At 46.0% G+C, this 24,443-nt stretch overlaps 1 protein-coding gene across 11 annotated transcripts in view; it reads left to right on the top strand.

Moving 5' to 3' along the window:
• SLC43A3 (solute carrier family 43 member 3) overlaps positions 1-24,443 on the top strand; it is a 468,756-nt gene that overhangs the window by 237,908 nt on the left and 206,405 nt on the right. Inside the window, exon 1 of one of the 11 annotated variants that reach the window (XM_086953353.1) lies at positions 19,048-19,397. The exons of 8 other annotated variants lie outside the window; for them this stretch is intronic. The gene's annotated coding sequence lies outside the window, so the exon portion shown is untranslated. Of the gene's footprint in view, positions 1-19,047; positions 19,398-20,459; positions 20,556-24,443 lie in introns of those variants that run through there. 2 more of the 11 variants (XM_086953359.1, XM_086953358.1) reach the window with 2 other exon arrangements.

Below are 24,443 nucleotides of genomic sequence, written 5' to 3'. Positions count from 1 at the left end.
GACCGGGGCTTGCTTGCGGGGTCCGATTAGGAGGAATTCCGTTTGAGAGCATTTAGCTTCAGGTGGTTACGTGTCAGCCAGCTTTGTGTTTGAGGGACTGAATGTTCTCGGGGAGGCGATCTTCAAGGTTAGTTGGGTATCGTCAACGTACATGTGATAGTGAATGCTGGATGATTTCAGGATAACAGTTAAAGGCTCCATGAACATGTTGAAAAGAGTGGGTCAGAGCGTAGATCCTTGTGACCGGAGAGGGATGAGAAAGGGACTGGTGCACCTTGAAGCTTTGGGATCTGTTATGAAGGAATGAAGAGAACCAGTTTAGTAGCGGCCCAGACAGCCCCATCCTGTGCTCCAGGAGGTCAATTAGGTTATCGTGTTTGACCGTATCGACTGCTGACGAAAGGTCAAGAAGGATCAATAGGCAAGATTCATTATGGTCCAACATCTTAGCATAGCATCGACAATGTGCGTGAGCGCAGATTCTGTGCGATGGCCCAAGCGGAAACCAGATTGTCATTGGTCCAGGAGTTGGAAGTGGTCGATGTTTTTACAGAGTTGGGCAAGCACACGTTTCTCCAGGAGCTTTGCCAAGTTGGGGATGTTGGGGATTGGGCGAAAGTTATGAACACCCTCCTTCCCCCATGGTTCGATATCACTGACACTGAGCAGCCCTACCTCCCCCAAAACAACGCATCCTGGAGTCTCTTCCAAACCTTGGATGAATGCACTATACGCAAAATGAGGAGGACTCTGAAACCTTCTAATCACTACAACGACCCCCTGCCATCGAACCTTTTCTCTGAAGTAAGAACCTCCTTATTAACACTTTGGACTAAGATCGTCAATGCATCACTTCGGCAAGGTGCTATTCCAGATTGCCTAAAATCGGGTCGAGTTACCCTGATTCTAAAGGAACGATCCGCTGATCCAACGGACTTTCAATTGTGACAAGACAAATGCAGAATTTTACAGACCTCTTGTGACCACCACAAATCAGCTGGTGACTTCGGAAACGCTGACCTTGTCGTATGTCCACGACCTTACGCCCCATTATAACTGCTCCATGACTAATGTACTAGACTCGGTTGCTCCACTACAGCTTAAAAGATTGTCCTCTAAACTCTCCAAACCTTGGTTTAATGAGAGTCTTAATACCGAAAACGCTGACCTGCTATTTATGGAAAACTAAAAAAAAATCAACACAATTTCCAGTGGCTTGTAAATGCCCCATACTTTCCATTTTTCTCCAATTTCCCAACTAAGGGGCCGATTAGGATGACAAAAGGCCCACTACCGCCGGGCCAGCAGTGGCGGTCCTTCCCCCATCACCAATCGATTTACCTACCGCCCAATTAGGATAGCGGTGGGTACTGCAGCAGACGGCTGGTCCATCCACCACTACACCGCCAAAGGCAATCGTACCGATTGCCTAGAGGACGGCGCAGGGTGCCTAAAATGGTGGCGTTGCCTAACAGGCACCGTCCACCAAATTAGGATCTTGTGTAGAAAAGGCCTTTCGATGGGGGCGATGCCGCCATGGACAGGCTGGCCAGGATGGAGTTTGGGGGCTCGTTGCTGTCCCCCCTTGTTCTGGGGGGAGGTGTTGCTGCACTGGGGGGGGGGTACCCATGGTACCCCACTGCATTTCCCTGTGGTGGATGCCACGCAGTGCAGGGAAATGCATTACATGCCCTTTTAACATTGCGAATGGTGCTGCAGCCAGCAGCAGCGTCCGCAATGTGAAAGGCCCAGGTGGGTGCATCCTAATCTGTGTGGTGGGACCGCCGCATTACTGATGGGCGGTCCCAACCACCGCAATGATGCCCGCCATCGTAATGAGCCCCTAAGTATCCGTTTTATCTTAAAATAATAACTGTGTTGATTAAAATATACAGTCCTCTCTTCAGGTCTCATCAGCAGGGCCTCTAAGTGCTCTAGCGCTGGGATGCTCACGGGTTACTACGCGCTCTACAAAAACTTTAAATAAATAAACAAATAAGTCAGTTTTGCAAAATTGCGAACACAGCTTAGTTTTCTCCAGGGTAATTTTCAATAAGCATTGGTAATGCATTGGTTTCCCCAATGTAATGAAAAAACAGCTGTTTTCATCAATCATCATCTGGAAGAAGGAAAGAGTTCTCTGACAATATAGGGTTGGAGAGGATGTGGTGCAGTGGCCAGAGCTGCTTACTCAAGACCTGAGGATCCCAGTTTGAGTCTTGGCGCATCGTACAACATCCTGTGATTTTGGGCAAATCACTTAAGCTCTCTGGGTGATAAATTGTTATATAAATTTGCTGCAAAAGTAAAAGGCAACACTTTATGGAAATATAGTTCCTTCAAAACAGATGTTAACAGTATTTCAGTGGCAGGAAACTGCTAAGAGAATCATATGAGGAAGAAGCATTGTCAAATGCATGAAAATATGCTATAGCCAATAGAAATGGAGGAAAGTTACGTGGCACGCACAGGAGCCAACGAGAAGCCAGGAAAGGGAGCAGGCGGGATGTAAGTCCCTTTTAAGTTAATATTAAAAACAATAGATTTCTCACGCAAGTGAAACCTAAGAATGACTGTTCATCTTTCTGACTGGTGATCGGGAACAATACAACACAGTCATCCTTTAGTGTCAGCGTCTGTTCAAGGGAGAGAGTGAAAAAGTGAAAGTGCTTGTGAGAAAGGGGAGCTGAGAAAGAGAATAATATGAGCAAGAGATATCATTCAAGGAAGGCTAGGTGTGCGAGAGGAGAGGAAGTGCGTGTGTGAGGAAAGGGAGGACGTGAAAGAGGGACTGGTGAATGTGCGTGTTTGTGAGGAGCATTTTCCTGAGGTGTAGGGTGACCAACCATCATTAAATTTCAAAGACCGTCCTTTACTTTAGTATGATGTCCGTAAGGCGTACCCAACTTTGGGCTACCTAAATTACAGATGCCTTAAAGACCTCATATTAAAATCAAATTGGGAAATGTCAGGAAGGTATGCTGCTCCCCTGAGAGAGGCCTGAGTTTAAAAGTTTCACTTAGGGCCTCTCACACTTATATTTTAATCTGTAGTTTGAGGCTGCCTGCAGCGCCCCCTCCTGGACATCGCAAAGACATTGGACCGGCCCATTGTCATTATGAGGGCAGACGATCATCACAGATAGAATGACACTGGGCCCTATTGTGATGACAGCACGTGGGGTGCCTTCTCCTGCATCAGACCAGGGCAAGGCATTCTGCTTTTGTCTTAGTGCCATGCTGGAGAAAATAAAAACAAAAAAGCTGTCGCAGGCAGAGCACTCATTTCTGCAAGCCCTGCATCTATAGGTCGTTTGCCACATTGTCACAGTGGATATTTGTGATGGGTAGAAGTGATAACCACTTTTGAAATAGTATTCAGTTCACTTTCTGATCTCCCTGAAAATATTATCCCTTAATAAATATAAGGTGCAAGGTAAAAGAATACAATGGGCAACTCAGCGAAGTGCTTCTTAACACCATCGTTGCTGGTCTTATTCCTCTCCTGTGCTGGGCCATAATAAAAATGGGTGTGGTCATGACGGAGCACCGAAAGACTTCATGTCATGGAACTGGAGCAGCATTTTCACTCTACATTTAAAATTAAGATTTAGACATACAAATAGAAAAATACTATTTAATGTTGATTGTTACATTTGCACAAATCTTGATTGCAGAAAGGGCCTGGTGTCGCTTTGCAAAGCTGCACGCAAACTGAAAGACTGGGAAGTGCACGGTTGTCTCAACCGTATGTACACTTATTTTGACTTGTACTTATTTTGGTTGTCTATTTACTCACGTCTCTATTATTGTGCCACCTCCTCTGATGGGTCTGTAAAACGTATGTTTTATCCCAAATTGTTGTCCTGAATTTTAACCTTTAGTCCTGAATTTTGACCCTTTGTCCTGAATTTTTACAATGACCGTCCTGAATTTGCACCCCTGCCAGTTGGTCACCCTTCTGAGAGGGGAGAGTGCTGGTGAAAACTGAAGGGTGGGAGGAAGGCTTGGGACAGAAAGGGGCGTTGGAGGAAGGGTGCAAGGTGGAGCCTAGGCTGGGAGGATTGTGAAAGGGAGGTGTGACTAAAATAAATGAGATGCAGCAGTGAGAGCACTGCCAGGAAGAGGTGGGCATGCGTGTGTGGGGATGTGCGTGGGGGTGCGTGTGTGTGGTGAGCTTGAGGGCAGTGAGAAGGACACAGCGCAGGGTATCAGAGGGTGGACATCAGTGAATGTATGAATACAAAGTGTGAGAGGCCAGTGTGAGACACATGTGAGCAGGGTCAGTTTTGGGGGAGAGGATGCTAAGGGGGGGGGGGGCAGGCTGCAACCTGCGAGGGCGTCACATTTCTAAAACAAGTGGGCAGGGGAGCATCAGGGCACCAGTGGGTGGGGCAGAAAAATGTACCTTCAACTGGGTGGGAAAAATCCATGCGCTCGCCCTAGGTGGGGGCAGAGAGAGAAGTGATGTAAAGAAAGAGAGGAACCCCTTGAGGAGAACAAGGGAATTGAGGTATTAAACCTAAGTCAAAACAAATGGATTCCCTTGAGTTGTGTACAAGAAAAGCTGGGAATTAGCTATAACACAGTAAAATTTACATCACACACGTTAAGAACTTAAACAATATTAAAATTAAGAGTACAAAACAGTTTATTGAAACATTAAAAATAGCATACGGTACACTTCAAAATAATATCCAAAGATAATTAAAAACACATTTATAATTTTGTGACCTGCACAAAAATATACGACAGACAAAACTAAATTGTAAAACGTAGGGCTTGAAAATTACAAAGCGTACATTCACAGTAAAAGTTTCAAGCAACCCTGGTGTTATAACCTCACAATCTTATATACATCGGGGAGGAAAGTATGAATTGTACATGAACTTGCGTCGACGCGTTTCGGTGGATGTGCGTATGATTAGGTTCCACCTTTGTCAAGACTGTTATATTCGTTGTCTGTCATACAGATGGATCTTCATTGATCTCCTAAGATGGATATACATGAAATTAGATATCTAATCTTAAAAACAAGGTAACTCTTTCTAGTAGAATTTTCATACTTTTTCTATCATCTAAACAAACATGCTTGATTTATTTGAAAGCTGAGAGGTTCGCTCTATATCAAAGTTCCCAACCTCCTCTTTGAACATGAATTTTAGAAACTTGGTTAACATTAGATCTCCTATTCTGACTTAATCGCCTGCTGGGTATAATTCAGGGCGGGACCGTGTTTGTCTTAGATACTGTTCCTACTTCGTTAGGGTGGAAATACCGGCAGAATACTAAAAGCTTTTTAGTCAAAAGATAAAGTTGTGTGTGTTCTCGAACCTGGGGCGCTATTCTAGAATATAATCAGCTGTTAACGTATATTCTGATTTATCTACTACTCATAGGGTCTTAAAATAAACATACCTGCAGGTTATTCGTACGATTCCTATTCCGTAGAGGATTGAGGAAATAGTTCTAGTCCGTCAATAGGTGGACACTTTTATGCGATTATACGACCGCTGTGATTAACAAACGTCGTGTTACACTTCTGGTCAGGAATATCAAATAGACCTGAGAAACTCACTCTTGGATAAAAAGGAGTAAAGAAAAATCTTGTTTAGACTGAGGATCTATAAACTAATTTTTTAAGACCCTATGAGTAGTAGATAAATCAGAATATACGTTAACCGAAACTCATCTAAGGTGTTATATATGTCTCCCCTTATAGATGGTATAAACTTCACATCCCCAAAACCACAGCCACTATAAATTACAGAAGGGTTCACGTACAGGAAACCTACAGGTATGATATATTGGTCAGGCGATAAGAAAGAAGACAGAGATAGGAGGTATTCCAACTCTCACCCCATACTAGCGTTCAACTAGCTCTCTTTTTAACTTTAATTTTAACAGCTGATTATATTCTAGAATAGCGCCCCAGGTTCGAGAACACACACAACTTTATCTTTTGACTAAAAAGCTTTTAGTATTCTGCCGGTATTTCCACCCTAACGAAGTAGGAACAGTATCTAAGACAAACACGGTCCCGCCCTGAATTATACCCAGCAGGCGATTAAGTCAGAATAGGAGATCTAATGTTAACCAAGTTTCTAAAATTCATGTTCAAAGAGGAGGTTGGGAACTTTGATATAGAGCGAACCTCTCAGCTTTCAAATAAATCAAGCATGTTTGTTTAGATGATAGAAAAAGTATGAAAATTCTACTAGAAAGAGTTACCCTGTTTTTAAGATTAGATATCTAATTTCATGTATATCCATCTTAGGAGATCAATGAAGATCCATCTGTATGACAGACAACGAATATAACAGTCTTGACAAAGGTGGAACCTAATCATACGCACATCCACCGAAACGCGTCGACGCAAGTTCATGTACAATTCATACTTTCCTCCCCGATGTATATAAGATTGTGAGGTTATAACACCAGGGTTGCTTGAAACTTTTACTGTGAATGTACGCTTTGTAATTTTCAAGCCCTACGTTTTACAATTTAGTTTTGTCTGTCGTATATTTTTGTGCAGGTCACAAAATTATAAATGTGTTTTTAATTATCTTTGGATATTATTTTGAAGTGTACCGTATGCTATTTTTAATGTTTCAATAAACTGTTTTGTACTCTTAATTTTAATATTGTTTAAGTTCTTAACGTGTGTGATGTAAATTTTACTGTGTTATAGCTAATTCCCAGCTTTTCTTGTACACAACTCAAGGGAATCCATTTGTTTTGACAGAGAGAGAAGTGAGACAGGAGGTAGATGGGGGAGGGGCTGAGCAAGAGGAGTGCGGCTGATGTATGTATAGCATGATAGTCTGAAGAGGCTGAGAGGGGCAGGAGTGAGTGCAGAGCGCGAGGCGCTGAGAGTAAAAGAAAAGAGTGAAAAGGCAAATGGAGGTGAGATCAGAGAACAGGAGAAGAGAGAGAAATGTGAGCCAAAGAGGTGCACGTCAGACGGAGGGAGGGAAAGAGAAGAAGAAAGAGGCTGAGAGGGGCGGTGTACTGCAAGTCATGAACTTGTTTATAGGTCTTGGTTCCTACAGCCCTGACACTTTATAGGACAAGGTTCTGTTGCTGTTAAGGCAGGCCTTGCACTTCCCACATGGAAAGAAGCCTTGTAATTCCCTAAATGTTCCCTTGTTTTCCTTTTCATGATGGCGACGTACCAAGTTATTATTCTAAGATCTGGCTTTCCTGAAGGTCAGCAGGAGACTCCGGGGTATATCAGGCCCTATAACTGGGTCCGTTTTTAGGCTACACCAATGCTTATGTAGGATGTTCCTTAATTAATTGGCGTTCTCTGAGAAGATGGTAATCATTCTAAATGTCCCTGTTTCTCTATTCCCCTCAATGTTTCCTTTAGTAATTCTTCTCTAGGGATAGAATTGACCTTTTTCATGGCGTGTTCCAGCACCTGTCTGCCGTAGACCTGTGTGCTAAATCTTGCTATGTTCTCTTGGTTCACTACCTGGAAGTCATCATCTCTTGTGTTATTCCTTTTGATTCTCAGGAGGTCACCATAGGGAATACTGGTGATGAGTTTATGTGGGTGGCTACTGGTGGCATGGAATATTGAGTTTCCAGCAGTGGGTTTTCTATATAGCATGGTGCACAGCTTTCCTTCAGACACAAATACCTTCAAATCCAAGAAATTCACTGATGTGGAACTCACTTCACCAGTAAATTTTAGGATAACCTTATTTGTATTTAAAATATCTATATATGTCTTTGCTGTCTCTGGGGGCCCATTCCAAATTACGAAGAGGTCATCTATGTATCTGTGCCATGCTATCACCCTGGCTGTCCAGCTGTCATTGGCATCTGACCAGGCCACCTACTTATCCCACCAGCCCACGAATAAATTCACGTAGCTGGGGGCGAAGCAGGTGCCCATGGATGTGCCCGAGATATGCCTGTAACATTGCTCGTGAAAGAGAAATATATTGTTGTTGAGACAAAACGCTATTAACTCCAACAGCATTGCATATTGTGTTCCAAAAACTTTAAAGGACAGTTTTTCAGGAAGAATTCTACTGCTTTCAGGCCATCCTTATACGCATTACATGTGTACACGCTGGAAATGCCCAAGACCAACATTTGGAAGCCTCTTTTCCACGTGACCTCCTTCATACGTTGCAAAAGGTCTTTCGTGTCCCTAATATATGAGGGCAAACTAGTCACAAATTTAGATAAAAAGTAATCTATATAGATGGATAAATGTTCAGTCAAACTTCCCTATGACGTGACCATAGGATATCCCGGAGGTTGCTTATCGTCCTTATGAATCTTTGGTAGATGATAAAAGGCTGGTGTGATCACATTCAAACACGGTAGTAACAGATATTCATCCATCTCCAGCATAATCCTCTCGTACCATTTGCAGATCAATTGATGATATTCTGAGATGCTCTGGTTGTATTCTTTCTTGTTCACTTTCTGATAAGTTTGCATCCGATAATTGTCGCAATGCTTCCATACTGTATTGTCTGCATGTTTGTAACACAATGTTCCCACCCTTGTCTGATGGTTTGTATACAATCGATTTATCCTTACTTAAGTTGTACAACGCTTGTTGTTGATATTTAGTGAAGTTCATCTTGGTTCTCTGTGTTTTTCCCCTAGACGTATAAGACCTTTGTTTACAGCTTCTGCGAATACATTTATAGCATCTCCAGGCATTTGGGGTAGGAATTGAGAAACAGGCTTAAAAGGACTATTACTGCTCCTTTTTTCAATTCCTGCTTGTTCTATCCGTCGAATCACATCCAAGGGAGTCTCGGATGTTCTCATTTCATCAATCCGTACGTTTTCTAGGGTTGCCAGGTCTTTCCGCGTCAAGATGTCAGTTACCAGGGGTTTGCTTCCTGTTTTCTTTGATCTATTCATTGATGGTTTTAGTTTAAAGCATTTATGAAGTTTCAATTTACGTGTAAATATAAACAGGTCAAACCTTGTTTAGGTGTATTCCAGTTTTTTCTGAGGGCAAAAAGTAAGACCAAGTTTCAACACCGACTCCTCAGTGTCTGATCGCACCCTGGGGGTCATGTTCACGATTGTCAAATCGCCCTTGGCTATCTCCATATGTTTGTCTTCTTGCTCCTAGTGACTGGGGGAGACGTGTTGCTTCTTGCACCACCAGCCCTCTATACTTGTTTGTCTGCATTTCTTTGCTCCAGCGGTTTCCCCCTGCCTCCTCTGAGCCATGATTGGTGTATGAGGCTGAACACCTTGTGAAACGGGTCTTGTTTGCTGGTTGCGTCCGTAAAATGCAACTCTCCTCCCCTGACTGTTTGTTGTCATTTACGTCTGATTCCGATGTCTCTCTGTGCTCTATGTTGGTAAGCCCTTTCTTAGTTTGTAATTCTCTTCTTGGTGCATCAAATTTTTTGGCAAAAGTCAACACCCTGCCTAGTGCATAGTCCTTCGCGTCTCTTTCAAATTAGTCTTGTTTCCTCTGTTTAATTTTTTTTTGTAGCTTCTTAGATGTTTTTGCATGTGTTCTTTTAATTCCTCCTGTTTAGCCTTATGTCCTATATCATGAAAATTACCTGAACATAAACAAAGGACTCGTTAACAAATACCATGGTATATATCATCGCCATCTTGGCATGGTGTCAACTCTTTCCAATCCTGATAGAAACATTATTATCACATCAATGTGCCTTTATAAAACCGCAGGTTAAAAACATTCATGTATATACAGCATAAACATCTGATATCATATGCATCTACATCCAGTATTGAATGTGTAATGTTGCAGTTAGTTATATACATATTCCACATTTTACACAAAGAAATGGAAGTGCTAATACGTCTTCACCAAATGCGAAGTGTCACACCCATATGGGCCTGTATGTGATATGGTATGTGTTAACGTGTCTTTTGATTATGTTCACATAATTTTCATGAGAAGTGGAGAAGTGTGGCTCACTGGTTAGAGGAGGCATATCCTGGATTAGAGGTCAGTCCCGGGTTCAATTCCCGACGCGGCAGGGTCCGAGCCCAAGTGTCCACGGACTCGATAATTCTCACTCCGGTGCCCACTCGAATGATGGGTTCACACTCTGCAACTCTGGGCAATAGCTTGCTTAATCTCCACTTCGGCCCCCCTGCGGCGGGATGCCTGGCTTTCACCTTGGGGATGCCCAGTACGGGTTATAATCATGGACAGTTGATGTGTTTGGCAGAATACGGCACATAGGAGATTGCATTTGTCGAGTTCCTATCATTTCAAAGCACTACATAGCATAAATGTTTCTGACTAAAAATGTAACCAATGAACAGTTTTGACCAGGTAGTTGAGAGCGGAATTCAGTTCAATATACAATATTTCTTCGTCCCAGTGTCTTTTTGTCAGTGAGCCATCACTGGTAGGCTCTAGTCCGAGTACTTTCGTTGGCGCTGTTGAGCACCGGCGGTGGAGCTATAGGTCCAGCTCTGTTCTATCCTTTCGCGTTGCAGGGTGCGGTCAGTCCTCTGCTGTTAGACCACAGTCCTGTTTCCTAAACAATCCGGTTGGTGGCGCCTTATGCTCGGCACCCATAGTTCTATGGCAGCACCCTATTCCCAGTGGAATGCTGTTTTTTCCTTTGGCAAAAAGTCACGTGGAAAAGAGGGTGAGTGTGGTTCAAATAGTCGATAGGGGAGAGGGTGGAGTTGGGTCAGAGTTCCTGGGACACGCAAAAGGGACCAAGGGAGCAAAGGATAACAAGCAGGCAGGCCCATCCATCGGGCTCAAGGAAGGGGGACGGAGACTCCAGGCACACGTGGGTTTAGCAGGCGAGTGGCTTCGAGGTGGCTCGCCGTTTTTCATTTTCCACGTTGAAGTTGCGGTCTCGTCCCGTATCCTGTTGCTCTGCGGCTCCACCTTTGGTCGAGGTCACACGAGTCCCAAGATCCGCGGCCAGGCTGTACGTCACTTCTGACCCATCTCCTTCGGTGATCGCGAATCTTTGAATAGGTACAAGACAAGGTTTCAGTGAAATGGCAAAAGAAGATATCTATGCATGTGAATTCCTCCCTTAATTCTACGCATTTGGGAGATACGTTCATTGGTCACAGTCAGAGGTCCATTGCCAAGCAGTGCACGTGTCAGTATTCCTACTGGGTTCATGGCAGGTCTATTCATCGTCTTATTTATAAATCAAGTGAGGTTCCCATCAACTGTGCATTACATCATATTCAGCATTTTACAGAACATTTCCCATCAGGACTGGCTAACCTTTTCGAACAGGGCGGGGGTGTCATTATCGAGAGTCAGGCAAAACAGGGTATTCTCGATGGTCAACAGCTACTCATGTGCATCAAGTTCATATTCGGGACAGCAATTGGGGTTTATCAAAAAATGGGGCGGGGATGCTTCGGGCGCTTGCGCTTGGGTGCAAAAGGGGGTGGGGCAATCCGGGCGTTGGGAGTTCAATCTGGACGTTGGCGTTTGTCTCTGAAGAACAGACATAAGGTGCCATTGACATACAGTTCCCCTATAAATGGCCAGATTTGGGGGACTTTTAGTCGTCTTACCTGTCCTTTCCTTTTCAGCCAATTCAAGTTCATTCATTTTTGCAGAAAGGAGAGGCAGTAACATGGCGAGATACAATCAATTTAGTTTCGGTCAATTTCGCTGAACACCTTTGCGTTCAATATGTATCAAATCAGACTGGTGCCGGTGGGGCACAATTTTACCAATGAAGGAGAGAGAATAGGCAGACTCTCATAGAGAGTGAGAGTCGTCCGCAATCTAAACGAGCCATTCGGTACACGTATGACATGTAGGGAGAGAGAGAGAGAGGGAGAGAGAGAGAGAGAGAGAGAGACGTGTACAAAAATAGGTCATTTAGTGCGCTCACAACACGGAACAGCAAAGGTCAGGTAACGCACAGATACAGACAGAGGGAAGACATAAATTCGTACATTTATACACACACAAACTCAGACAGGGAAGACGGCACATGTATTACACATATACAAGACATTCACGACAAGACAGAAAACAATTGTTAGCCTACAACATCTGTTTTTATATGTATATCCTACGTATCTTTACTATCCTGTTTTATCTATGTGCTTGCTCTTTCTACCCTTCCCCCCTTTCCCTTCTCGCTTGTCACGCCTGCGAGCGTTCCCAATTACCAATACTCACACCTCGGCTGGTCGATCAGTAATTAACCTGGTCGTGCTAGTTACCCATGGTTGGATCTTAAGCCATTTTTCTGTTCCCTCCTGTGGTGGGAAGTTCTCCAGGCTGAGGCAACGGCAAGTATTGATCGGGAGAACAGTCGGACAGCTTGGCTATATCTATAAGAGTGTGAGAAAAGGGGGTAGTGCATTTTGAACATCAGCAATATTTCTAACTTCCTAGACGGGTGGTGCCGTGGCAACCCTTACCTGTATAATTTTTCTTTGTCCTTTCCCTACCTAGTCAAACGTCCAGTTACATTATTTAACACGTCATTTCTAGTCAATTTTTCGTCATTCAGTACCTGTCCAGTTTCTATGTCAGTCCATCCTCTCAGTCGCTATGTCCTAAGGAGGAACAGTCATGTTAAGCCTACGTCTTTAAAAAAGCTTATCTGTTATAACGACTAAACACATATTTCCCCTTTCCCCTTTTTCGTCGGTGGTCTGACCGTCGCTCTTCCATACTTCAGTCGACGTTCTGACGTGACCTGCAGAAGGGAGGAAAAGAAGGGGTAGGGGGGGGGGCAGCATTCAAAGCACATCATCATGCAGTAGTTCGAAAATGTTTCTACCTACCATATACTCGCTCTATCTCCTCGTACTGCATTCCCTTGCCATCTCGGCATTTCAGCCCAGAGGGACCAGTGGTGTCATATAGATAATCATTGACGATCTGAGTATCTACATGAGCTACTTGGTCGTAACCGTCTTTATCGGGTGCAAGGGTGCCGGTCAGGTTGCATTTTCTGTGGTGTCATTTAAAGGGTTATCTGAAACACTTTTCCGGCTGTTTGTGGCACATAAGGTAGCTGCTAAATATCTGATCCCTTTTGATCTACATCCTTCATCATACTTACTCTTCGCTCACAGTAGTAAGGCATCCAAAACTCATTAATGCAACTGCAACGACCATGCTTTCTTCTTAAAAATACTTTTAATAAACGAAATTGGTGGCAGTTCATTGCATAAGGTGCAGCAGTGCAAATAAAATCGTATTAAAATTTCCTTACAGAGCAAACATGATGCATGTCAAGAATTCATTTTCAATTAATTCAAAAATTCATTTATCCAATACTCATTCGTTATCTAAGTTACACCAATTCATTTTCCAAATCATAATCAGTACCCACCCCAAGTCAATTCATTATCCAAGCACATACTCAACGCCCTTCATATCTACTTTCATTGTCCAAAAACTGCACATAGATCTCGGGACGACAAGCTGCGCAACCTGGGTGCAACAAAGTTTATTCAAATACGTTTCATTTTTCGGCGGCGCCATTTTAGGTGGGGTCAGGCAAGTTCCAGCACAGTCAGAAAGTCTCTAGTCTCGCGTGGTTGGCCCAGAACTTTCCGTTGGTAGTTCAAAAAGTTTTGTGCTATGTGGTTAACAGTTTAGCAAATATGGACCATGAGTCAAAGAGTGGGAAGGGCGGCAACAATTTTCCTACCGGGTCATCCTGGCGTTCCTCCGGAACTGAACAAGTCCGTGCCGTGGCTTCTTTTTAGTCATTTCCAATCCGAGGCTGGTGCCGGCAGGAGTTGCACCGGTGTCGTGGTTCCCAGTGAAGGGGGCGGGGGCACCCATGCGGAGGGGTCGGGGCCCCCTGGCTCTTATAGAATCTTCAAGGTTGAGGGGAGAAGGCATGGAACGTGTGCCCGTCCTGGGCAGAGGACCGCTTTATGATGTTGACCCTCTTTAAGTAAGAGCATTGGGGTGTCGCTGGAAGCCTCCACCTGGAGGGAGGTGGGGGAGGCTCGTTCGCGTCACCTCCCCCTTCCAGCGACCCCGCGCCGTTACTCGGCTCCGTCGTCTCGATATTGGCCGTGCTGGCTATTGAAGATGGGGGGGGTGGTCGGCGGCTGAGGCAAGACAGCCCCCCCTTTCCCTTGACATGTGGCGGGACTATCTGCAACTGTCCAGACGTCGACATGTGGCAGCACTACCTGTAACTATCTAGGGAATTTGACATGTGGCGGGACTACTTGATTCGCCGCCATTCTCGCCTTCGGCTTCTGCCTTCTTCGTGGGTCGGACCAGGCGAGAGACAGAAAGGGGGGGGGTGGTCGGTGGCTGAGGCAAGACAGCCCCCCCCCCCCCCCCGTGGCCTGCAGGGCAGCGGAAGAGGAGAGAAGGAGAGGACTCTGCCATTCTTTGGACCGCCTGCCCAACATCATCTCCTCCCGACCGTGGTCAGGCGGGCCCCTCGTGCCTCGAGGCCTCGCCTTCCGGATGGGCGTAACCGCGGACCTGTTGCACTTTGGGAGCTTCCGGAATGAGGGTAGGTACCTATTTGATTGTTTCTATTTCATGTGACCGTTATTTGGGCGTGGCGGGCAATGAGGCAGGCATGTTGGGAGCAGGAACAGGCAGTGAAGCCTAGCTACCTCGTGGCTATTTTTGCTGTCAAACTTTTCGCCATTTTATATTTCTTGTTACGAACTATTTCTAATGTTTCTTATTTTTAGTGAAGTCAAAAGCTCATCAGGGGGTTACTGACTTAGCCTGATTTCTTTTTAGTTTTCTTTCTCTTCCTTAGCGTGTTTCGAGCTAAGGCTTTCTGTTAGTAGGGAACGGTGATCACTTCATATTTTTACGTGTCCTTTTCACTAGGGGGTACTTCTGGGCGGACCAGACGAGTTCCCTCCAATAAATGGTCCGGGGTGGAACGAGATTATCGATCAAAAGGGGAACATATATTCCTTCATTAGGGTATCATCCTGGACAGACCGAGTGATGTACTTCCATCTACTAGGGTAGCCTCCTGGACGGACCAGATGGTCTACCTCCACTAAATGGCCCATAAGCGGGGAGTATATGTCCTCCATAAGGGTAGTCTCCTGGGCGGACCATGCGAGCTACCCCCCAAACAGTGGGGAGTGGGTAGGACTGACGAATTCACAAAGGGGCATAACCTACCCTTTACTACTTGCAAAGACTAGATAGAATATTTCTATTCCACGTTGTTTGCAGGCAGAAAATACCTCAAACGAAACAATTCCTGGAACAATAATGTCCAGGTTTTCAATCAATCAGTGGGGAGAAAAACAGGCATGACGGATTACAACGGGGACAAATGTCTGCATTGCCTGCCCTTCGCTATCCAAAAAGGAAGACAGAATATTTCTACTCGTCTCAGTTTGTAGACAGGGAAGATCTCAAAGAACAACCATCGACTATCAACCGACTTCAAACAATTCTCAAAGAACAACATCGATTATTAATCGACTTCAACAATTCTTAAAGAACAACAATCGGTTATCAATCGACTTCAAACAATTCAGTGGGGAGAAAAGTAGGCATAACGAATTAATACCGGGGACAAAAGTCTATATTACCTACCCTTCTCTATCTGCAAAGAGGGACGACGTTCCTATTCGCCGCTGTTTGAAAACAGAGAATGTCTCGTTCTCAGAAGAGAACCAATATGTCAAGTAGCCCTCAAAGCTAAATGAACCAATACCAATAATTTCGGTATACAAATACCGATTTTCAATACAAACAATCAACAATCAGCAATTTCGGTATACAAATACCGATTTTCAATACAATCAATCAACAATTGGGTGGATAGAACCACCCTACCAATCAGGCGTAGGAACGCCCTACTTAATCTTACCCGGACCGGACCATACGGATAGTTCTTCGACTTCCTCCTCCAGCGCCCATTCGTTCTCTTACTCCATGTAGCATTCCTGTGGGATTCCAGTCAGGACAATAGGTCACTGCAAGAGAGGTCCGTTCAGAATTGGTGAAGCTCTGTCGATCGGCCGCCGGGCGAGGGCCCTCTCAAGGCAGGCATGCCCCGATCATTTAGATGTTCACTTCTTCGTCTGGATCTCTCTTACCGAACCCCATGTCACTGATGGACCCCGCGTTGGGACGCCAATTGTGGAAAACGAGCCCATAATCCTATCGATGCCCAGGCCGCTGGCGCAAACCGCCTCTTAGCTCCCATATTGATCAGTTACCAAAATAAAGAGACGGGCGCTGGAAGCAGGAATCAAGAGCAGAGTTTATTTCTCATGAGGAGAGCATGTCATTTCGGACACGAAACACAGTGTCTTTCGGGAGGTGCTCTAACAAGTGAGCTGAGACTCTGGCTTTTTATACTCTACAGAACACATGATAACACAATCAGGACGGTGTGACGCCAAAGGAAAGACATCCCTATAATCCTCGTGGTGATCCTATAATCCTCGTGGTGATCCTACCCATATACATTCACAATGGGGACCCTTGACCTGCTGATAAGAGGGGAGGGCAATCACGCAACTGAGTGTTTTGTAGGATGTGTACGCCTGATCATAGCCCAAGGGGTGGGGTGGCTAAGACCAATAGAGGATCCTTTGAAGAGGAGTGACTTCATACAATAAGGGCAGTAAATGGTATCTCCTGGCTCAGGCGATGGCCTCGGACATGTGTGGTCAGCCGGACTCGGGGGAAAGGGTCATCAAAGGAGTGGTATTAATGCCGCGTGGACAATCGAGTGCGGAGGGAAGGCTTGTCAACAGAGGGGCATTCATGGAAGGGAAGGAGGGGTTGGTCAGGCGCGGCCGTGATTCTCAAGGACAGGGTCTTGCAGAAGAAGAAGGTTTATGACTTGCCTACGTGAGGAGAAGGGAGGGGTAGCCAGGGTGGACACAAGGACAGAGTCACACAGAGAGCGAGAGAGATCTTATGACCCGTATATGAGAGCGGGGGCAGTCAGGTGCAGCTGGGGGAGGGCTATGCCTGCTAGGGCGAAGGATGCCTCTTCAAGAGGGAACGGGGGGGTTTGCGTGGGTCGAGCAAAAAGGGGGCTGCCTTTCAGGGCAGGGTCGTGTACATGCAGAAGGGGAGCCGGTGATTCTAATCTTAGGCGGGCAAAAAGGGCCAGGGTGCCTAAAATGGCTGTCATGTATACATGGGTACAGGCCTTTGCTGGCAGTAGGATGTAGTTAAATGCTTTACGGTATTCAGGGTACGCGCAGGGAGAGGAGTGGGAAAAGGGAAATGAACGTTGCTTATGTACATCAATATTTCTATTTTTCTACATACATACATGATAAGTATTGTTCGTTTCTGGCGCGCCTGATCATGACATTGAGAACGGTGACTGCCGAAACGCGTCTGTTTCTGTAGAGTTAAAAATAAAATATATGAACTCAACCCCGCGAGTGCCTTCCCTTGATTATTGGTGAGCTGGCATTTACAAATGCGGGTACACCCCTGTGACGAAACAGCACCCGCCCGCGAGTGCATATATATATATATATCCACGAACACCCTCCAACAAAATGAAAGGAAAGAATCCCAGGCAGGGAAATACAGGTGGGGTTCTTTATTGAAGTTCCTTACAGCCGGGCATAATGCATTTCGGATTGAAATCCTTCCTCAGACGCCCCTAGCCGCTGTGCCTCATGTCCGTTGTGCCCCGATTGAGAGTCGTCAATCTTAATAAAGTTCACTTCTGGCTCCGCCCCCGCTCATGTGATCATCTGCTGGGTTGGGTTCAGTATGGAACTCCAACTCCCAGAATCCTGTGTGCCTGGTGTAGCGTGATGGGGGAAACAAAAAGTTAAATCTTAGTGTCTGCAGGCATAGGTGAATTTGGGCACGCATATATATATTATTATTATTATCTATGTTGCGATTGTACTTGGGTTTGTTAATGTATATTTTATCCATACACTTTTATGTTATGAACTCCAAAGAATATTTGCTATTTTGTTGAAGTTTGTGTATATTTATTTTATGGTTGTTTGTAATAAAGATTTCTGTGGAATATGTTATTTGTACTTATTTAAGTAGACTTCGATAGAATTCCAAAACAAAAATGTATGAATTGAAATATGGTTGAAATTGAAATGTGCTGCCTAGCTTTACAAAGACACACAAATGGACGTTTGCTTGGTTTTGTTAAGGCCAAAAAAGACTTAGCATCTTTATAAATCCAGGCCTAAATATATATAAATTAATTTGCCAAAAAAATGGACGAGTTAAAACTTCGTGTGAAAACAGGATGAGAAGGAAACCCCACAGAGACAAAACAGACCGACTCAGACCCGAGACCCAAAGCCAAGAATGCATTTATTTGGGGGAGGCCACGCACCCCAAACAGCCCCTGAAGCCAGGCCCCGGCCCCCCTCTTCCTGAGCCCATGCTGGAGAGTTTGGTTTGGTTCAGGACCATCCTGGACCACGCGCAGCCCTGCCCCGGGGGATGGGGGGCACCAGGGCTGGTGTGTCCTCCACCCCAGAGCCAGGCAGGAGGAAACAACTCGTTACACGGTCATCAGGCCGATGTTCCGGTTCCCACTGAGCTCAGCTGCGGGTGTAATGACCGGCAGATCCGGGTGTAGCCTCCAGGAGCTGGTAGCCCAGTGTGTTATCGCACCTGCTGCTGAGATGCACAGATTTCATGTCAGATCTAAAAATAAATATAAATGGATCCTTCAAAACGGACCTCAAAGTTCTCCTCCTTTAAAGACACTTCCGAATCTAATTCTCGCCCTTTCTATCACCTGAAGGAAGACCTCCCATTATTGAAAATTCTATTGTCCATGACTATGGAAGTGCCTTTCCGGTGTGTTCCTGTGGTTTGAGTGTCCTCCATTTATTGCAGTATTATACCTCTACTTGTATTTTGTGCGCTTTTGTAACCTGCACACGTCACTTTTTCCTCCTGTAATGCACCGATTGCTACCTCTTGTATTTTGGTTGCTCACTATTGTCACTTTTGCCTCATGTAACTTAGCGTCTGCTTTTGTAATTTGTCCACTTGTAATGTTCTCCTCATGTATCGGTTCTGTTCCTTGTGTGAAGCGCTCAGACACCTTCGGGTAAAGTCCGCGCTAGATAAAAACGCATCAAATAAAATAAATCCAAATGTTGCCGCGCCTCGGACCTCAGCCCCCTCGTTGCCTCGTCAGGGGGTGCCGGCTGAGTGAGCGTAGACTAGTGCCAGACCCCAGGGAGGCGGGGTCCGGGGGCTTCGGGGTGTTGTTGTGGTTCAGAGGGGGCGGGGGTCGAAGGCTGCTGGAGGCTGATAAGGCTGAGCTGCTGCAGACACGTGGTTGATGCTCAACAGCAGAAGACGAGGCGAGGGCGCCCAGCTGCCCAGGAGCAGAGGGGAGTCAGCGGTGCGCCGGCACGGGGAGGGGTCGGTGCGTGTTGATGCCTCTGAAGGAGGGGGTCGCGGTGATACCCTCTGGAGCCCTTGGTGCAGAGGTGAGGAGGCGGCTCAGACCCCCACGTGGGGTGGATTCTCTTGTTACCTCTCTTTTTGGATGAGTGGGCGGGGGGGGGGGGCATTATGAAAGGACCGGGGGCACTAAGGAAAAGAAGGGACGTGAAGGTGGGAGAAGAGATAAGGAAGAGAAAGGCTGCGGTAAACTTTATACATAAAATACACATTTTAAAAACTAGGTAAACATCCACGGGTGGATAGGGGCTCAGAAGAGGGGGTGGGTGGTAGAGAAGTGAATGTCTATAAAATAGGGCGCTAATGATCACGCCCAATCCCCAATGACGACACGGGAAGTGGCGTCACGAGTGGTGACGTCATGCCCGTATAATAATCTTTACTTAAAAGGGAAAGGGAATATGATAGGCGCCTTAAATTACCATAACCACAAAGAAATATCAAACGATCATTTTATCTTTTATAAATGACGTGTATTTCCACGTATCGAAGGTCTAGGCTCGGAAGTGGCTGAAAGTGACAATATATCACACACTGACACGTGGAACTTGTGACGTCCTGCACGCATATACTGCCTTCAGTGAATAAACCCAATGTTCTGTGTGGGTTCGTAAACTTGTTGTCAAGGTTTGTGTGTGTCCTTGTCTACAGAGCACAGCGTGCCTGGTGTTTACTGACGGTTCAACAATAGAGGGTTTAATCGTGTCAGCTCTCTGCTGAGAGATTCAAATCCAGAGCACCCCCACAAATAAAGGGGTGCTGCCAGAGGGCTGGGGGGCACACACCTTCCTAACTCAGGTTAGTTTACAGTGCAAGCAGCGACTGTGCGGGGTACAGGGTCACACATCTCTGGTTTGGGCTAAAGGGAACGGAGTCCCCGTTTTAAAAACACTGGCGGGACACCGTACCGTCCCCCGAGACCCGGGTCTGAAAACGAACACGGAGTCTGTGGTCCACAGGGGTTGGGGTTGGGGGCGGTGGGGGGGGGGGGGTGGAGCTGTAGAGGAGACGGAATCTCTCAGGCTCATTACCCCGGCCCCCTTCCCCCCGGCAATGGGCTGCCTGGATTCCAGACACTGTGTTGTGAACGTCAGTGGGGCATTTAAGCAGGCGCATCGCAGCGCTACTATTGGTCAAAAGCTGATCGGATTAGCGTTTAAAGATCCTTCGTAGAGCGGTTCAAGGTAGGGCGACCAGGCGTCCCGGATTTGCCCGGACAGTCTCGGATTTTGGCTCATGTCCCGGTTTTTAGAGGGGGTCGACTGAAAACACTGAGAGACACTTTTTTGGGTGTTCCAAAGCTGTGCTAGTTAGATGCTGTTATAAGGAAGCACATTAATTAATAGGCATGAAGTTGCTGCTTGTAAAAAATACGTTTTATTTATGTTCTTAATGTCTCCTCTGTGATGCTATGTTGATGAGAGCTGTCATTCTGCGTCAATCCGTGGATGAATATGTGTAGTCCTTCTTCTCTTTTTCCAAAATATCCCGGTTTTTTTAGTTCTCCAGATCCGGTCACCCTTCTTAAAGGGCCCTGCCAGGGGGGGGGAGGCAGCCCAGAACACTCCGTGATTTGGATCTCACGTCCGTTGTCCGTGATGAGTCCGTTTGTCTGTAATTTTGGGCACTGGGGGGCAGCTCTGTTCCCCCAGAGAGGCCTCAGCTCCCTGATGGGGGCGCTTTACACCCCCCCTCGGAGCACAAGAGCAGCCCCGCCCCCCCCTGTCATTCTGTCTGTGGCTGGTGAGTGTCACTTACAGACTGACAATGGGTCAGTCTGGGCTCTTAAAGCATGTGCCCCCCCCCCCCCCCCCCTAGCCTCGGTCTAGGGCAGGACATTCTGTGTTTATCCAGTAAAAAAATGGTTCTCATAGTGCATAAAGAAAAATGTTGCAGCATACCATCGCCAGATGTTAGAAATGTACAAAACGCCCGTGCGGCGACCAAAGAACCGAGTTCATGAATAACAGGCGGTGAAAAGAGTAAAAAAGAAGGGGTTAGAGTTCTTTCACAGTCTCATCATTTTAGAACTGACACATTTTCAATATTAAATACATCAAAGCCATATTTGCTGTTTTTTTATTTTATGCAACTAACAACCATTGACAAAGCCAATAGTCCTGGCTTGTTGTAGGCGTGATGCCAGGGCTTTAAGTGGGCCGGGTCTCAAGGGGTCTGAGCACCGGCAGTTTTTTTCAGGGGGCTTCGAAACGGGTCTCTTTCGGGCTCCGTTTTGAGCCCCGACACAGGCAGTCCGTTTTTTAACCAGACTGCAGTGACAGCTGTTTGCTGTCACTGACAGCTGTTTGCTGTCACTGCAGTCCGGACAAAAGTGCCATGGCGCAAAACAAAGCCTGATAGAGACCCGTTTCGAGACAGCACCAGGCACATGGATGTGCTTTGCTCACACAGCTCACTTCTCAGTAGTAGAGAAGTTACAGCATGACGTCATGCCAGGGGAGCGTTGTGGGGGAAGGGAAATCCTTTGTCATTTTCTTTCTGGATTTCCCTTCTCTTTCTGACACTCAGGAGCATCAACATAGTGGTAGGGTCACCAAGGATATAATTGGAAGCTTTGTCAATATTATATACAAGTCATAGTTGCAGCTTATTTATCTTCTGCAAGTAATAACCATTGACTAAGCCAATATCCCTTTCTTAATGTAGGTTTGATGTTACTTATATCAAATATCTGGATGCAATGACAAAAACAGCAAAATACAAGTCGGGTGTCACACTATGCTAAGCACAGATTTTTTGAGAAAGTGATTTAAAGCCACGCCCCTAATTACACTGGCCACGCCCCTTTGATAGACCCCGCAGTTTTTTCATCCCACTTAAAGCCCTGCGTGATGCATTATATATCTAGATGCAGTAACAGAAGTAGCAGAAAACCAGTCGGGCAGCACACTATGCTGAGCACAGATTTTTAGCTTGTGTTGCAAGCCACGCCCTTAATTACAAAGGACACGCCCGTTGGAGAGACCCCTACGTTTTTTCAACCCACCCGAAGCCCTGGAAACAGCACCTACAGACAGTCACCTCTGGCTTGGCACCGGGCATCACGCAGGACTTGTGACCTCCACGTTTTTAGATTTCCTCTGTGAAATGATATGAAAATACATTTTAGACGGCGCTTGAATGCCTCAGGGCGTCTTGGCGCTGGTCGTACAGTACAAGGCATTGTAAACCCACCACCACACCAGGCCACCCCTTGCTTTGGGAGCAACAGGGGGTGAAGTTCTGATGGGCCTCTTCTCTCTGCAACTCTGCAGACAAAGGCTCAGCTCATAATTAATGTGAAAAGGTGGGTGAGTGCGTAAGTGAAGGGATGGCTGGATGATCAGTGAAAGGATGAATGGGTGAGTGAAAGGGTGAATGGATGGATTGATGGATGAGTGAGTGGAAAGATGGATGGATGAGAGAAAAGGTTAATAAATGGATGTATGGATGGATGGGTGGATAGATGGGTAAAGGGTGGATGGATGACTGAAATGATGGATGGGTGGATTAATGAATTGATAACTGAAAGGGTGAATGAATGGATGGATAATGAGAGAAAGGACGGATGGATGAGTGAGTGAAGGAATGGATGAGAGAAAGCATAAGTAAATAGATTTATGGGTAGAATGGTGAATGGATGGGTAAAAGGGTGGATGAATGTGGAAAGGGTGGATGATGGGCGAATGGATGAGTGAAAAGATGGAATGATGTATTGATAAGTGAAAGGGTGAATGAAGGGATGGATGTGTGAAAGGGAGGGTAGATGGACAAAAGGATGGATAGACGAGTGAAGGAGTGAAAGGGTGGATGGATGAGAGAAAGGATGGAAGGATAGATACGTGATAGGGTCAACGGATGGATTCATGAGTGGATGAGTAGATGTGCGGAAGGATGGACGGCTAAGTAAAAGGGGGATGGAGAGAGAAAAGGAGGATGGATGGATGACTGAAAGGGTGATTGGGTGGAGGATGAGTAAGTGAAAGGATGGCTGAGCGTATGGATGGATGGATAATGGTTGAATGAGTGAAATGTGGATGGAAGGATATATGGTGGATAGGTTTGCAAATGGTTGAATATGTTTGATATGAATGGTGCTCACAGATGGAAGGACAGAATGAATGGTGAAAGACTGAATGATGGATGATTACACCTTGTAGCCCCCATTATTTTCAGTAACATTTCCTATATTTAATTTAATTGCAGGTTTATATAGCGCTAGGAATCGACTCCCGGAGGAGTATCTCCGCGCTTCGACCGCTGGGGAACCCGTCCTGGCTCACCCTGAGAGATGGTCCCTAATGGGTATCTCTAAGGTGCGACCAAGCATCCCTGGCGGTCTGGGGGGGCCGTTGTGAAGATAAGGCAAGCTAATGCCCAGAGTTGCCGAGTGTGGTCCCTGACTGGAGTAGGCACCGAGGCGAGAATTATTGAGCCCGCTGACCCTGGTCCACGACCCTGCCGCGTCGGGAATCGAACCCTGGTGCCGGGCCGTCCTCTGCTTACGGGTCTGCCGCCTCTAACCAGTGAGCCACACCACTCCACACTATACATTGACTTTCACATTTATGAGTCATTGTCTCTATATAATGTGTGTGTGATGTAACGCACTCCGTCACCCTGTCCTATATACTTGGGATAAGTAGCACTATAAGAGAAATTAAATACTCATGATAGAGGATCTATGTGAAGATGAGGGGCGCCATTGGAGGGTGGTAGCAAGGCCGGACTGTCTGGACCGGCCATCAGGCGTTTTCCTTGGAGGGTGGAAAGGTAGGGGTGGGGTGGTTTTGTCACTGGGGTCTGGCACTACAAAGTTCCTTGTATATCCAGCAGTTTTCAGGCAACAATAAAAGCGGCCTCACTTATATTGAGATGGGGTTCACCAGCGTCTGCTGACTAATGTCCCTGCTGGAGTGAGATGGGAGTTTTAAATCATCTGAGGTAGCACAGAGGGTTAACATGCCTGCTGCAAAGAATGTGTACCATGCATATCAAAGATTAGCATTTTATGTGCAGATCTCAGTGGGTTACTGCTTTCGTCACTGCGATTCTTTTGTTTCTGCGCAGTT

Source organism: Lissotriton vulgaris, chromosome 1_2, assembly GCF_964263255.1.
Source record: "Lissotriton vulgaris chromosome 1_2, aLisVul1.2, whole genome shotgun sequence".
Classification (NCBI taxonomy): Eukaryota; Metazoa; Chordata; class Amphibia; order Caudata; family Salamandridae; genus Lissotriton; species Lissotriton vulgaris.
This window is presented reverse-complemented; position numbering and strand designations above follow the sequence as displayed.